Raw genomic sequence first — 12874 nt, forward strand, 5'->3', positions numbered from 1 at the left:
ACCATTGTAACATAGTTCTTTGGATCCGAGTTCTTACTTTGATCATGGTTCTTGGTGATCCATGCATTGGCATAGAACTCTTGAACCATTAGGATGCCGACTTGTTGGATGGAATTTGTTAGAACTTCCCAACCTCTTCTTTGAATTTCATGTCGGATCTCCGGATACTCATTTCTTTTGAGTTTGAAAGGGACCTCGGGGATCACCTTCTTCTTGGCCACAACATCATAGAAGTGGTCTTGATGGGCTTTGGAGATGAACCTTTCCATCTCCCATGACTCGGAGGTGGAAGCTTTTGTCTTCCCCTTCCCCTTTCTAGAGGATTCTCCGGTCTTAGGTGCCATCAATGGTAATGGAAAAACAAAAAGCTTATGCTTTTACCACACCAAACTTAGAATATTGCTCATCCTCGAGCAAGAAAAGAAGAATAGAAGAAGAAGAAGAAGAAATGGAGGAGAGGGAGAGTGGGAAGTGTTTCGGCCAAGAGGGGTGTAGAGGGGTGTGTTATGTGAATTTGATGAAGAATGGAGGGCTTTATATAGGGAAGGGAGGGGGTTAAGGTTCGGCCATATGGGTGGGTTTGGGTGGGAAATTAGTTTTGAATTTTGAAGGTAGGTGGAGTTTATGAGGTAGGTTTGTGGGGAAGAGTGGAGGGATGTGAGTGGTAAAGAGGTGATGGGGAAGAGAGATTGAGGTGATTGGTGAAGGGTTTTTGGGGAAGAGTGTTTATGGGGTTGTGTGAAAGAGAGTGGTGAGAAGAAGTGAGTGGAGGTAGGTGGGGATCCTGTGGGGTCCACAGATCCTGAGATGATCCTGTGGGGTCCACAGATCCTGAGGTGTCAAGGCATTTACATCCCTGCACCAATTTAGGCATGCAAAATGCCCTTGCACACAACTCTGGGCGTTCAGCGCCAGGTTGGTGCCCATTTTAGGCGTTCAACGCCCATTTACTAGCCATTTCTGGCGTTGAACGCCAGAACCATGCTTGTTTTGGGCGTTCAGTGCCAGAATGCTGCCCATTTTGGGCGTTCAGCGCCAGAACCATGCTCTGTTCTGGCGTTGAACGCCAAGCAGATGCTCCTCCAGGGTGTGATTTTTCTTCTGCTGTTTTTGACTCCGTTTTCAATTTTTATATTTATTTTGTGACTCCACATGATCATGAACCTAAGAAAACATGAAAAACAATAATAATAGAGTTAGATAAATAAACATTGGGTTGCCTCCCAACAAGCACTTCTTTAATGTCAATAGCTTGACAGTGGGCTCTCATGGAGCCTCACAGATGTTCAGAGCATTGTTGAAACTCTCCAACACCAAACTTAGAGTTTGGATATGGGAGTTCAACACCAAACTTAGAGTTTGGTTGTGGCCTCCCAACACCAAACTTAGAGTTTGACTGTGGGGGCTTGGGTTGACTCTGCTTTGAGAGAAGCTTTTCATGCTTCCTCTCCATGGTTGCAGAGGGAGATCCTTGAGTTTTAAACACAAGGGAGTCCTCATTCCATTGAAGGACTAGTTCACCTCTGTCAACATCAATCACAGCTCTTGCTGTGGCCAGGAAAGCTCTTCCTAGGATGATGGATTCATCCTCTTCCTTTCCAGTATCCAGGACTATGAAATCAGCAGGGATGTAAAGGCCTTCAACCTTTACTAATACGTTCTCTACTTGTCCATATGCCTGTTTTCTTGAATTGTCTGCCATCTCTAATGAGATTCTAGCATCTTGCACCCCATAGATTCCCAGTTTCTCTATTACAGAGAGGGACATGAGGTTTATTCCTGAACCAAGGTCACACAGAGCCTTAAAGAGCATGGTGCCTATGGTACAAGGTATTATGAACTTTCCAGGATCCTGTCTCTTCTGAGGCAATGTCAGTTGATCCAGATCACTTAGTTCATTGATGAACAAGGGAGGTTCAACTTCCCAAGTATCAATGCCAAATAATTTGGCATTCAGCTTCATGATTGCACCAAGAAACTTGGCTATTTGCTTTTCAGTCTCTTCAGAAGAGGAATACTCATCAGAGCTCATGAATGGCATAAGGAGGTTCAATGGAATCTCTATGGTCTCTAGATGAGTCTCAGATTCCTTTGGTCCCTCAGAGGGAAGCTCCTTATTGATCACTGGACGTCCCAGGAGGTCTTCCTCCTTGGGATTCACGTCCTCTCCTTCCCTTACAGGTTCGGCCATGGTGCTTATGTCAATGGCCTTGCACTCTCCTTTTGGATTCTCTTCTGTATTGCTTGGGAGAGTACTGGGAGGGATTTCAGTGATCCTTTTACTCAGCTGGCCCACTTGTGCTTCCAAATTTCTAATGGAAGACCTTGTTTCATTCATGAAACTCACAGTGGCCTTGGACAGATCAGAGACTAGATTTGCTAAATTAGAAGCATTTTGTTCAGAGTTCTCTATCTGTTGCTGAGTGGATGATGGAAAAGGTTTGTTATTGTTAAACCTGTTTCTTCCACCATTAATAAAGCCTTGTTGAGGCTTTTGATTCTTCCATGAGAAATTTGGACGATTTCTCCATGATGAGTTATAGGTGTTTCCATAAGGTTCACCTAAGTAATTTACCTCTGCTATTGCAGGGTTTTCAGGATCATAAGCTTCTTCTTCATAAGAAGCCTCTTGAGTACTGTTGGATGCAGCTTGCATTCCATTCAGACTCTGAGAAATCATATTGACTTGCTGAGTCAATATTTTATTCTGAGCCAATATGGCATTCAGAGTATCAACTTCAAGAACTCCCTTCTTCATAGGCGTCCCATTACTCACAGGATTCCTTTCAGAAGTGTACATGAACTGGTTATTAGCAACCATGTCAATGAGTTCTTGAGCTTCTGCAGGCGCTTTCTTTAGGTGAATGGATCCACCTGCAGAAGTGTCCAGTGACATCTTTGATAGCTCAGATAAACCATCATAGAATATATCCAGGATGGTCCATTCTGAAAGCATGTCAGAAGGACACTTTTTGGTCAACTGTTTGTATCTTTCCCAAGCTTCATAGAGGGATTCACCTTCTTTCTGTCTGAAGGTTTGAACATCAGCTCTAAGCTTGCTCAGCTTTTGAGGAGGAAAGTACTTGGCTAAGAAAGTCGTGATCAGCTTATCCCAAGAGTTCAGGTTGTCTTTGGGTTGATAATCCAACCATAATCTAGCTCTGTCTCTTACAGCAAAAGGGAAAAGCATGAGCCTGTAGACTTCAGGATCTACTCCATTAGTCTTAACAGTATCACATATCTGCAAGAATTCACTTAAGAACTGAAAAGGATCTTCAGATGGAAGTCCATGAAACTTGCAGTTCTGCTGCATCAGAGAAACTAATTGAGGTTTCAGCTCAAAGTTGTTTGCTCCAATGGCAGGAATGGAGATGCTTCTTCCATGTAAATTGGAATTAGGTGCAGTAAAGTCACCAAGCATCTTCCTTACATTATTATTATTTTCGGCTGCCATCTCCTCTTCCTGTTCAAAAATTTCTGAAAGGTTATCTCTGGATTGTTGTATTTTAGCTTCTCTTAGTTTCCTTTTCAGAGTCCTTTCAGGTTTTGGATCTGCTTCCACAAGAATGTTCTTATCCTTGCTCCTGCTCATATGACAAAGAAGAGGGCACAGAAAAATAATAATAATAATAGAGATCCTTTATACCACAGTATAGGGATCCCTGTGTGAGTGGAAGAAAAGAGGGAGATAAAGAATGTAATGTAATGGAAGAAACACAACTGTGAGGAGGGTAGAGATGTGAGATGAGATGTTAGTAGATGAATAAATAAATAGAATAAGATGGGAGAGGGAGAATTTTCGAAAATAATTTTTGAAAAAGGGTTAGTGATTTTCGAAAATGGTTTTTGAAAAATGTTAGTATTTTTCGAAAATTTTTAAAATCAAAAATAAAAATAAGAATAATTAGTTAATTACAAAGAAATTTTTGAAAAAGAGGGAAGATATTTTCGAAAATTAGAGAGAGAGAGAGAGAGTTAGTTAGGTAGTTTTGAAAAAGTTAAGAAACAAACAAAAGGTTAGTTAGTTAGTTGAAACAAATTTTGAAAAGATAAGAAGTTAGGAGGTTAGAAAAGATATTTTGAAACCAACTTTTTGAAAAAGGTAAGATAAGAAGATATTTTAGAAATTAGTTTTGAAAAAGATTTGATTTTTAAAATCTCAATTAATGACTTGATTCATAAGAAATCACAAGATATGATTCTAGAACTTAAAGTTTGAATCTTTCTTAACAAGCAAGTAACAAACTTCAAATTTTTGAATCAAAACATTAATTGATTATGTTATTTTCGAAAATTTGATATAAAAATAAGAAAAATATTTTTGAAAAATATTTTTGGAATTTTCGAAAATAACTAAGAATTTTGAAAAAGATTTGATTTTTGAAAAAGATTTTGAAAAATATAAGATTTTCAAATTGAAAATTTGATTTGACTCATAAGAAACAACTTGATTTTAAAAATTTTTGAAAAAGTCAACTCAAATTTTCGAATTTGATGAGAGAAAAAGGGAAAGATATATTTTTTTGTTTTTTTGAATTTTTATGATGAGAGAGGAAAACAGGAAAAATGATGCAATGCATGAAAGTTATGGATCAAAACAATGAATGCATGCAAGAATGCTATGAATGTCAAGATGAACTCCAAGAACACTTTGAATGTCAAGATGGACATCATAGACACAATTTTGAAAAATTTTTTATACAAAGAAAACATGCAAGACACCAAACTTAGAATTCTTTAATGCTTACGCACTAAGAATTCAAGAATGCATATGAAAAACACCATACAACACAAAACAAAAAATCATCAAGATCAAACAAGAAGACTTACCAAGAACAACTTGAAGATCATGAAGAACACTATGAATGCATGATATTTTCGAAAAATGCAAGATGCATATGCAAGTGACACCAAACTTATGATATGACTCAAGACTCAAACAAGAAACACAAAAAATATTTTTGATTTTTATGATTTTCTAATTTTTTTTTTTGGATTTTTCGAAAATTATTATGAAAAAGAAAAATAAGGATTCCAAAATTTTTAATATGAATTCCAGGAATCTTGCATTCTTAGTCTAAAGCTTCAGTCCAGGAATTAGACATGGCTCACTAGCCAGCCAAGCTTTCAATGAAAGCTCCGGTCCAAAACACTAGACATGGCTCAATGGCCAGCCAAGCTTTAGCATGTAATTCAGACATGACATGCCTGACATACCCTACAGTCGTATAACAGCTGATGGTTGGAAGCCTCAGTCCAAATAAATTTAGACATGGCTTTACAGCCAGCCAGGCTTCGCATGATTCGTGAAACACTAGAATTCATTCTTAAAAATTCTGAAGAAAAATATATTTTTGAAAACAAATTTTTTTTTTCGAAAACAGGTGAGAAAATTTTGAAATATTTTTGAAAAATTTTTGAAAAGAAAACAAAAAGAAGATTACCTAATCTGAGCAACAAGATGAACCGTCAGTTGTCCAAACTCGAACAATCCCCGGCAACGGCGCCAAAAACTTGGTACGCGGAATCATGATTACACTTTAATTATGTAAAATTCATTGCTCTTTCTTTCCCTGGCAATGGCGCCAAAAACATGATGCCAATACCATGGTTCACAACTCCGTGTAACTGACCAGCAAGTGCACTGGGTCGTCCAAGTAATACCTTACGTGAGTAAGGGTCGAATCCCACGGAGATTGTTGGTATGAAGCAAGCTATGGTCACCTTGCAAATCTCAGTTAGGCAGATATAAATTGATAATGGTGTTTTCGAATAATAATTAATAGAATAGGGATAGAAATACTTATGTAATTCATTGGTGAGAATTTCAGATAAGCGAATGGAGATGCTTTCGTTCCTCTGAACCTCTGCTTTCCTGCTATCTTCATCCAATCAGTCTTACTCCTTTCCATGGCTGGCTTTATGTGATACATCACCACTGTCAATGGCTACTTTCGGTCATCTCTCGGGAAAATGATCCAATGCCCTGTCACGGCACGGCTAATCGTCTAGAGGCATCACCCTTGTCAATGGCTTCATCTTATCCTCTCAGTGAAAATGGTCAACGCACCTTGTCACGGCACGGCTATTCATCTGTCGGTTCTCGATCATGCTGGAATAGGATTTACTATCCTTTTGCGTCTGTCACTAACGCCCCGCAATCGCGAGTTTGGAGCTCGTCACAGTCATTCATTCATTGAATCCTACTCGGAATACCACAGACAAGATTTAGACTTTCCGGATTCTCTTGAATGCCGCCATCATTCTAGCTTACGCCACGAAGATTCTGATTAAGAGATCTAAGAGATACTCATTCAGTCGAAGGTAGAACGGAAGTGGTTGTCAGGCACGCATTCATAGGGAATGATGATGATTGTCACGTTCATCACATTCAGATTGAAGTACGAATGAATATCTTAGAAGCGAAATAAGATGAATTGAATAGAAAACAGTAGTACTTTGCATTAATCTTTGAGGAACAGCAGAGCTCCACACCTTAATCTATAGAGTGTAGAAACTCTACCGTGAAAATACATAAGTGAAAGGTCCAGGCATGGCCGAGATGGCCTGCCCCCAAAACGTGATCAATAGATCAAAAGATAATCCAAAGATCAAAGATGGTCAAAAAGACGTCTAATACAATAGTAAAAGGTCCTATTTATAATAAACTAGCTACTAGGGTTTACATGAGTAAGTAATTGATGCATAAATCCACTTCCGGGGCCCACTTGGTGTGTGCTTGGGCTGAGCTTGAGTGTTACACGTGTAGAGGTCCTTCTTGGAGTTGAACGCCAGTTTTTGTGCCAGTTTGGGCGTTCAACTCTGGTTTTGGATCCTTTTCTGGCGGTGGACGCCAGATTTGGGCAGAAAGCTAGAGTTGAACGCCAGTTTGCGTCGTCTATTCTTAGCCAAAGTATGAACTATTATATATTGCTGGAAAGCCCTGGATGTCTACTTTCCAACGCAATTGGAAGCGCACCATTTGGAGTTCTGTAGCTCCAGAAAATCACTTTGAGTGCAGGGAGGTCAGAATCCAACAGCATCAGCAGTCCTTCTTCAACCTCTGAATCTGATTTCTGCTCAAGTCCCTCAATTTCAGCCAGAAAATACCTGAAATCACAGAAAAACACACAAGCTCATAGTAAAGTCCAGAAATGTGAATTTAACATAAAAACTAACGAAAATATCCCTAAAAGTAACTAGATCCTACTAAAAACATACTAAAAATAATGCCAAAAAGCGTACAAATTATCCGCTCATCAAACTCCGCGAGCCCAGAACCCATCACGCCGTCGACGAACCCCCTCTCCATTTCCCTTTCTCTACCCTCAGCCATACCAACCCTCTTCTTTTTTTTCCGTCGAAACCCAGTTTTATTCGCGCCAACCCCTGCTTCACGCGGAACTAGCCTCCAATCACCGCATCTAGCCTCCTCCCTTCACCCACAACTGTCGGCGAGTTCTTCCCCCATTGTCTGAACCCTATCCTATCTTCTTCTTCTCCTTTCATCTTCTCAGAGCCAACCAACGTCCACCATTATCTTCATTATCGAGTCTCACCCCTGATCCATAGCCCCACCATCTTCCCCCTGTCAGAACCCTAGCCATGTCTCAAACTCCAATCTCGACCGCGCCCAGCTCCCCTGTATCCTTTCCTTCACCATCAGGTCTAGAGACTACAGGGTCTTCTTCTTCGCGCGCTTTCTCACCCCTGACCCTCTCGTTCTTTCTGGGTTGAAGAACAGAGCAAGTACAAGCTCTTGTTCTCTTCGTCTCAAGCGAGTTCCAGCTGCTGCGACATATCCCCTGTTTCTCGGCCTTGTGCCGCGTTTCCTCTCTGACGCAGACCTTGGCCGGCCATACCGCCACTGTGCCAGCTCCACTACCAGGCCAGCTGGGTTGCTCCAGCCGTTCACTCACCATCATCGGAGCCGCTGCCTCTGGGCAAGCATTACTTTGCTCCACTCTGCTTTTCTTCTCACTTCTATTTTTGTTTTTGCCTTTCCAGGTTCCATTCTCTTTTCTGTTTTCAATTCTGTTTTCTATTCCCTTATCTATTTTCTCTTAGCTTAGTTTAATTTTTGTTGATTAAGTTAGTTAGAAATGCATGTTAGTTGCTTAGGTTGTTAGAGAATCTGAGCTGGATAGTGGATTTAGGTTTGTTTTGAATAATGCTGCTGTTTGGAAATGTTGCTGTTTCATTAATTTACTTCTGTGCTAAATTAGTTTGCTTGATGCTGCTGCCTGGCTGTTCATTATTGCTTTGTTTTTGCTGAGTGTTGTGGGCTGAGTTCTTCTCCAATTTGCACTTCTCTGTTGGATTCGATTATGAGTATTTGCTTGAATACATACTGCTTGCTCCTGGAATGATTATTGAATTCAATGCGATGAATGCTGGTTGAGTCCATTATATTTTGTGCGATGTTGCTCTTTTGGTGCTGTATTTTAAGTTAGTGTTTTTGTTCATTGTTCAAAGAAAGAATGTTGTTTGTTGCTGGCTGGTTTGGTTTAAATTGATTTTTGATTTTTTGTTGCGGAAAGATTGGCTTATTCATATGAATCATAAATGGTTTTGGTGTTTTTAGTTGTTATTGAATTCATATGACATTTGGATTAATTGGTTTTGGAAAATAGGCAAATTTACTGCTGAAATGCTGCCGGAATTTATCTTAATCTGTTTTCAATATTTATCTTTCATTCAATTAATTGATTGAGTTGGTATTTCATTGTTTTTGGTTTTCAACTGTTGCTAAGCTCAATTGATTGATTATCCGGCTATGTGCTTCACTGTTTTGGTTGCTAGAAGCTGGAAGCTTCGGGTTTTGTTATTCATTATTTGGTGGTTGTCCTATTTGGTTGCTCAATTAAACTGCATTGTGTTGTTTGAGAAAACAAATTCTATTTGACGAATTTCTGTGTCAAAATAGACCCTTGTTTGTTACGTGATTTCTGATTGCCTCAAAAAATTTCTTTGCAAGTTGTGGTCATGCCTTTAATATTCCTTGCCATTTTTTTTCATACTAACTTACTCCTATGCATTGAATTGTTCAAGTGAATTTTCAAATTGACTATAAACTTGAAATTCTTTTAAAAGTAAAACTTCTTTTGCATAAACTCACAAGATTAAAGGTTTTAAATCTAAGTGGCTGAATTAATTCATTTTATTTTTGCCTAACTTTCATTAAGTCACTTAGATAATGAGGTTTTCAATTCTTGATTCAATTATGACTTTCATGCCTCATTGGAATTTGGTGTTTGAATGTTCTTTGGCCTACTTGTTTCTCTATGTTTCTAACTTTGTCAACGCCAAATTGTTTTAATTTATGCCATTTACTTGTGATTGATATTTACTTCATTATGTGCTCTACACATACATATGTATCACTTGTTTTGGCATTTTGAATTGTTGAGAAGTGAATACAAGCATGCTTGTTTTGAAACTTTAGAAACTTTTTGAAATTAAGGAACTTTTGACTATGCACCTAACTTTTAAATTTTCGCTTGTTTTCATTTCTTTAACTAATTTTTTTCCCTCCTTTTCACTTGATTTTCTACCTTTGTTTCCTTTTCAACTAATTTTTCTTTTTCTTTGCCTAACTTTTAACTTTGCTTGTTGTTTCATCTAACTTTTCTTTTCACTTTCAATTAACCATTTCCTTTTTTATTAACATAACTTTTAACTTTTAACTTTCTTTTTATTTTTCAACTAATATTAACTTTTAACTATTTTTTTTCTCTTTGTGCATAGTAACAATGCTCCTTCCTTCTTTTATTCTTTGATAAACAATCAATTTAGCTTTCCTCATGTCCTGAATTTGATTGGAAGTTGTTTGTGTTTGATTTAATTTGAATCTCATGTATGCTTCCATTCAAATTTTTATTATCTGTTCACTTCATATGCTGTTTTGTGACTTAGCTCTTTCCTTTTCAGCACCACCATCACTCTTGCAGCCACTCTATCGCCTAACCCACCAGCTGAAGGTGGAGGTGACGACAGTGACGACTCCTTCCACTCCGCATGATCTTGAGCACCGAGGACGGTGCTACACCTTAAGTGTGGGGAGGTTGTGCATCTTCAGCAAGTGCATTTTGGGTGACAATCTTCATTCCCGAACACTCTTAGTATAGTTTCTTTCTATGTTTTTTTTTGTACTTTGTATATATTTTATCCTTTTGAGAAACTTTTTACTTAGTTTGTTGCACTTTTTTAATTTGCTTGTACATAACTTAGTATTATATAGTAGTTATGCATATTTTGACATTTTGCTTTTAATTTTAGCTTTTACATATGCTTTTTGGTTTTAAGTCTTGATTGTGATTTGGATGATGTGATGATTGCACCTAGTTTGATTTCCTATATACTTGATCTTTTGGTTTGATTGAAATTAGGAATTAAACTTAGGATTTTTAACCTTTTCCATCCAATCCCACTATATACATATATAGAATAAATTCTAGTCAATTAATGAAATTTCCAAGAAGCTTATCTTTTGTATATAGGGCATAGAAATTTGTTCCGAGGGTTACCTTAGGCCAATCTCGGATGAGATCTTCTGTACTGGTCGGAGATGACGTATCTGATTGGCTGGTGGCAGCCGGAGCTGTTGTGTCCAACTTGTTGGACTGGCTTCACTTCTAATCCTTGATCACCGAAGGGTGGGAGTACCTGCAAGAGACTCCGATGCTTAAGTTAGCACGGGTATTAAGCAGGTTTATTGTAGAGTCAGAGTATGAGTTATACCTGGGTGCTCTAGTGTATTTATAGTGGTTGTAGAGTGACCTTTTCTAGATAAGATAAGTTAGTTATCTTATCTTATCTGTATCTTCGAGTTGAGGTCAGCTTATCTTCAAGGGAACCACCCTTATCTCTATAGGCTTGGAGGGCCTGTGGATTTGGGTCATGTTCCTCTATTTGGGCCCTTTATTGGGCTTTCCTGTCGATTTGGCCGACCTCTTTGAGAAGAGGTCGGATAGCCTGACCTGAAGAGGTCGGTCGTTTTGTCGCCAATCATCCCAGGTCGGATAGCTCGACCCAGGGTATGAACAGTGCCCCTGCTTGAGCTCGGTCTTCTTTTTCGAGGTCAAGTCCTTGACTTCGGTCCTTCTCTAGTGAAGCCGAACTCAAGCATTTAGTCGATTCCTTCCTTTGTAGAACCTTTTTGAACGTGGAACGTTTTTCTTCTAAAAGCGTGCACTTTTATATCAGCGCTTTGTTCTTGGGAACGTGCGAGGGTTTAATACCTTCATTAATTGGTATTAATTGCCCCGTTTCCTTTGGCTTTATTTTGAATTTCTGCACTCAGAAAATGGTTTCTCTCCTTCATCTTTCTTTGTAACTTCTCCCTTCATTCTCTCACCTTCTGCTTTTCACCTACATTTTGCCTTTGCGGCGTCATTCAGCGATCCGGCGATTCCATCTTTCCATCTTCAACCCTTCTGAGGCTCTGCTTTTTTCCAGGTTGGTTCCATTTATAATTTCTTCTCGTCTTTGTTGCTTTGTCTTTAGTTTTGTGGTGAAGTTTTGATTTTGCTTAGAGAAAGTTTGGATCTTTCTTTTTTTGTCGCGCCTGCTTGCTGTTGTAATGTGTGTTCTGAGAGTTTCTTCGTCCTTTGCATGAACCTTTTCGCCTTTCCTGTTGTTTGATGCTTCTAGGGCTTTACATGTTCTACTGTCGCTTCTGTCCAATACCCAGAAAAACTGCATCTTTACTCACTTAATCCAAGATTGCTCCATGGTTTTTTGCCCTGTTGATAGCTTTCCTTGTTTGCTACGATATTTGTTTTGGTTTTTGTTTGATTTTGAGAAAAGGTTGCGCCTTTGACGATTTTCGCTTGGCATGTTTGATGTTTGGCGATGCTTTTTGCTGATAGACTGTCAAAAGATAGTGACTTTTTGTGTTCTGACTTTCTTTTCCGAAATGTCCGTTATTTGAAATCTTTTCTTGTTTGAGAGATGCCGGGACGTAAGCTGTGGATTTTTCCTGAAACCTTGCTTTGTTACTGCCTCCAAAGGATGCCTCAGGACTTTGGTTTGAGTCTTGGGGTTTTCCTTTTCTGTTTGTTCTTCTGTATATTAGTCGAGTTATTTTACCCCTCGTCTGAGATATTTTTTAGTAATCCCATCTTCTTTTCTTATTGTAGGATTAGTTGGCCTCATGTCTTCTCGCAATAACATTGTAGAAATGTCTTCTAAAGTTCCCGAGGGGATGTCTGATTGGCTGGACTCCCTTGTCTTGATGTGTGTCTCTGTGGTGGACGCTGATTTTTGTGTAGAGCTGAGGAAACATCATAGGATTTGTGGTAGCAGCGCCCGGGAGAGGGATTATGAGCTTGTAGCGCCCGACTCTGATGAGAGGGTTTGTTTTCCTACTTCGGTCGAGGGGGAGCGTCCTTTTTTCTACGCCTATGAATATTTCTTCAGCCAGTTGGACATTACCTTTCCTTTTACTGCTTTCGAGACTGATTTGTTGTGCTCTTGTAATATTGCCCCATCCCAGCTTCATCCGAATTCCTGGGGTTTTATCAAGATTTTTCAGCTGCTTTCCCAAGAGTTAGGCATAACACCTTCTCAGACTCTTTTCCTCTATCTTTTTGTTTCTGCCAAGCCCGGAGGGTCTTCAAAAAAGAAAGCTTCCTGGGTTTCTTTCAGGTCGGCCCAGGGGCATAAAGTTTTTGCCATGTATGATGAGTCTTTTAAAGATTTTAAGAATTATTTCTTCCGAGTCCGTGCTGTTGAGGGGGCCCGCCCCTTTTTTCTTAATGAAAATGATGAGCCTGCCTTTCCTCTAGAATGGCAAAAGAATGTGAGAGTGTCTCGCTATACATGGGAGATGCTTGACGAGGTTGAACGAGCTTTTGTAGTTGTTCTTGAAGAT

The 12874-nt window shown here is 39.2% G+C and overlaps 1 non-coding gene across 1 annotated transcript; it reads left to right on the forward strand.

The window, feature by feature from the left end:
• The first annotated feature begins 2950 nt into the window (after positions 1–2950).
• On the forward strand, positions 2951–3058 carry LOC148553837 (small nucleolar RNA R71). The gene has a single exon (XR_015893233.1). It is a non-coding gene; the product is annotated as a small nucleolar RNA R71 (small nucleolar RNA).
• The last annotated feature ends 9816 nt before the right edge of the window (positions 3059–12874 follow it).

The sequence above is a fragment of the Arachis ipaensis genome, chromosome B7 (genome assembly GCF_059453495.1).
Source record: "Arachis ipaensis isolate K30076 ecotype BB chromosome B7, ASM5945349v1, whole genome shotgun sequence".
Classification (NCBI taxonomy): domain Eukaryota; kingdom Viridiplantae; phylum Streptophyta; class Magnoliopsida; order Fabales; family Fabaceae; genus Arachis; species Arachis ipaensis.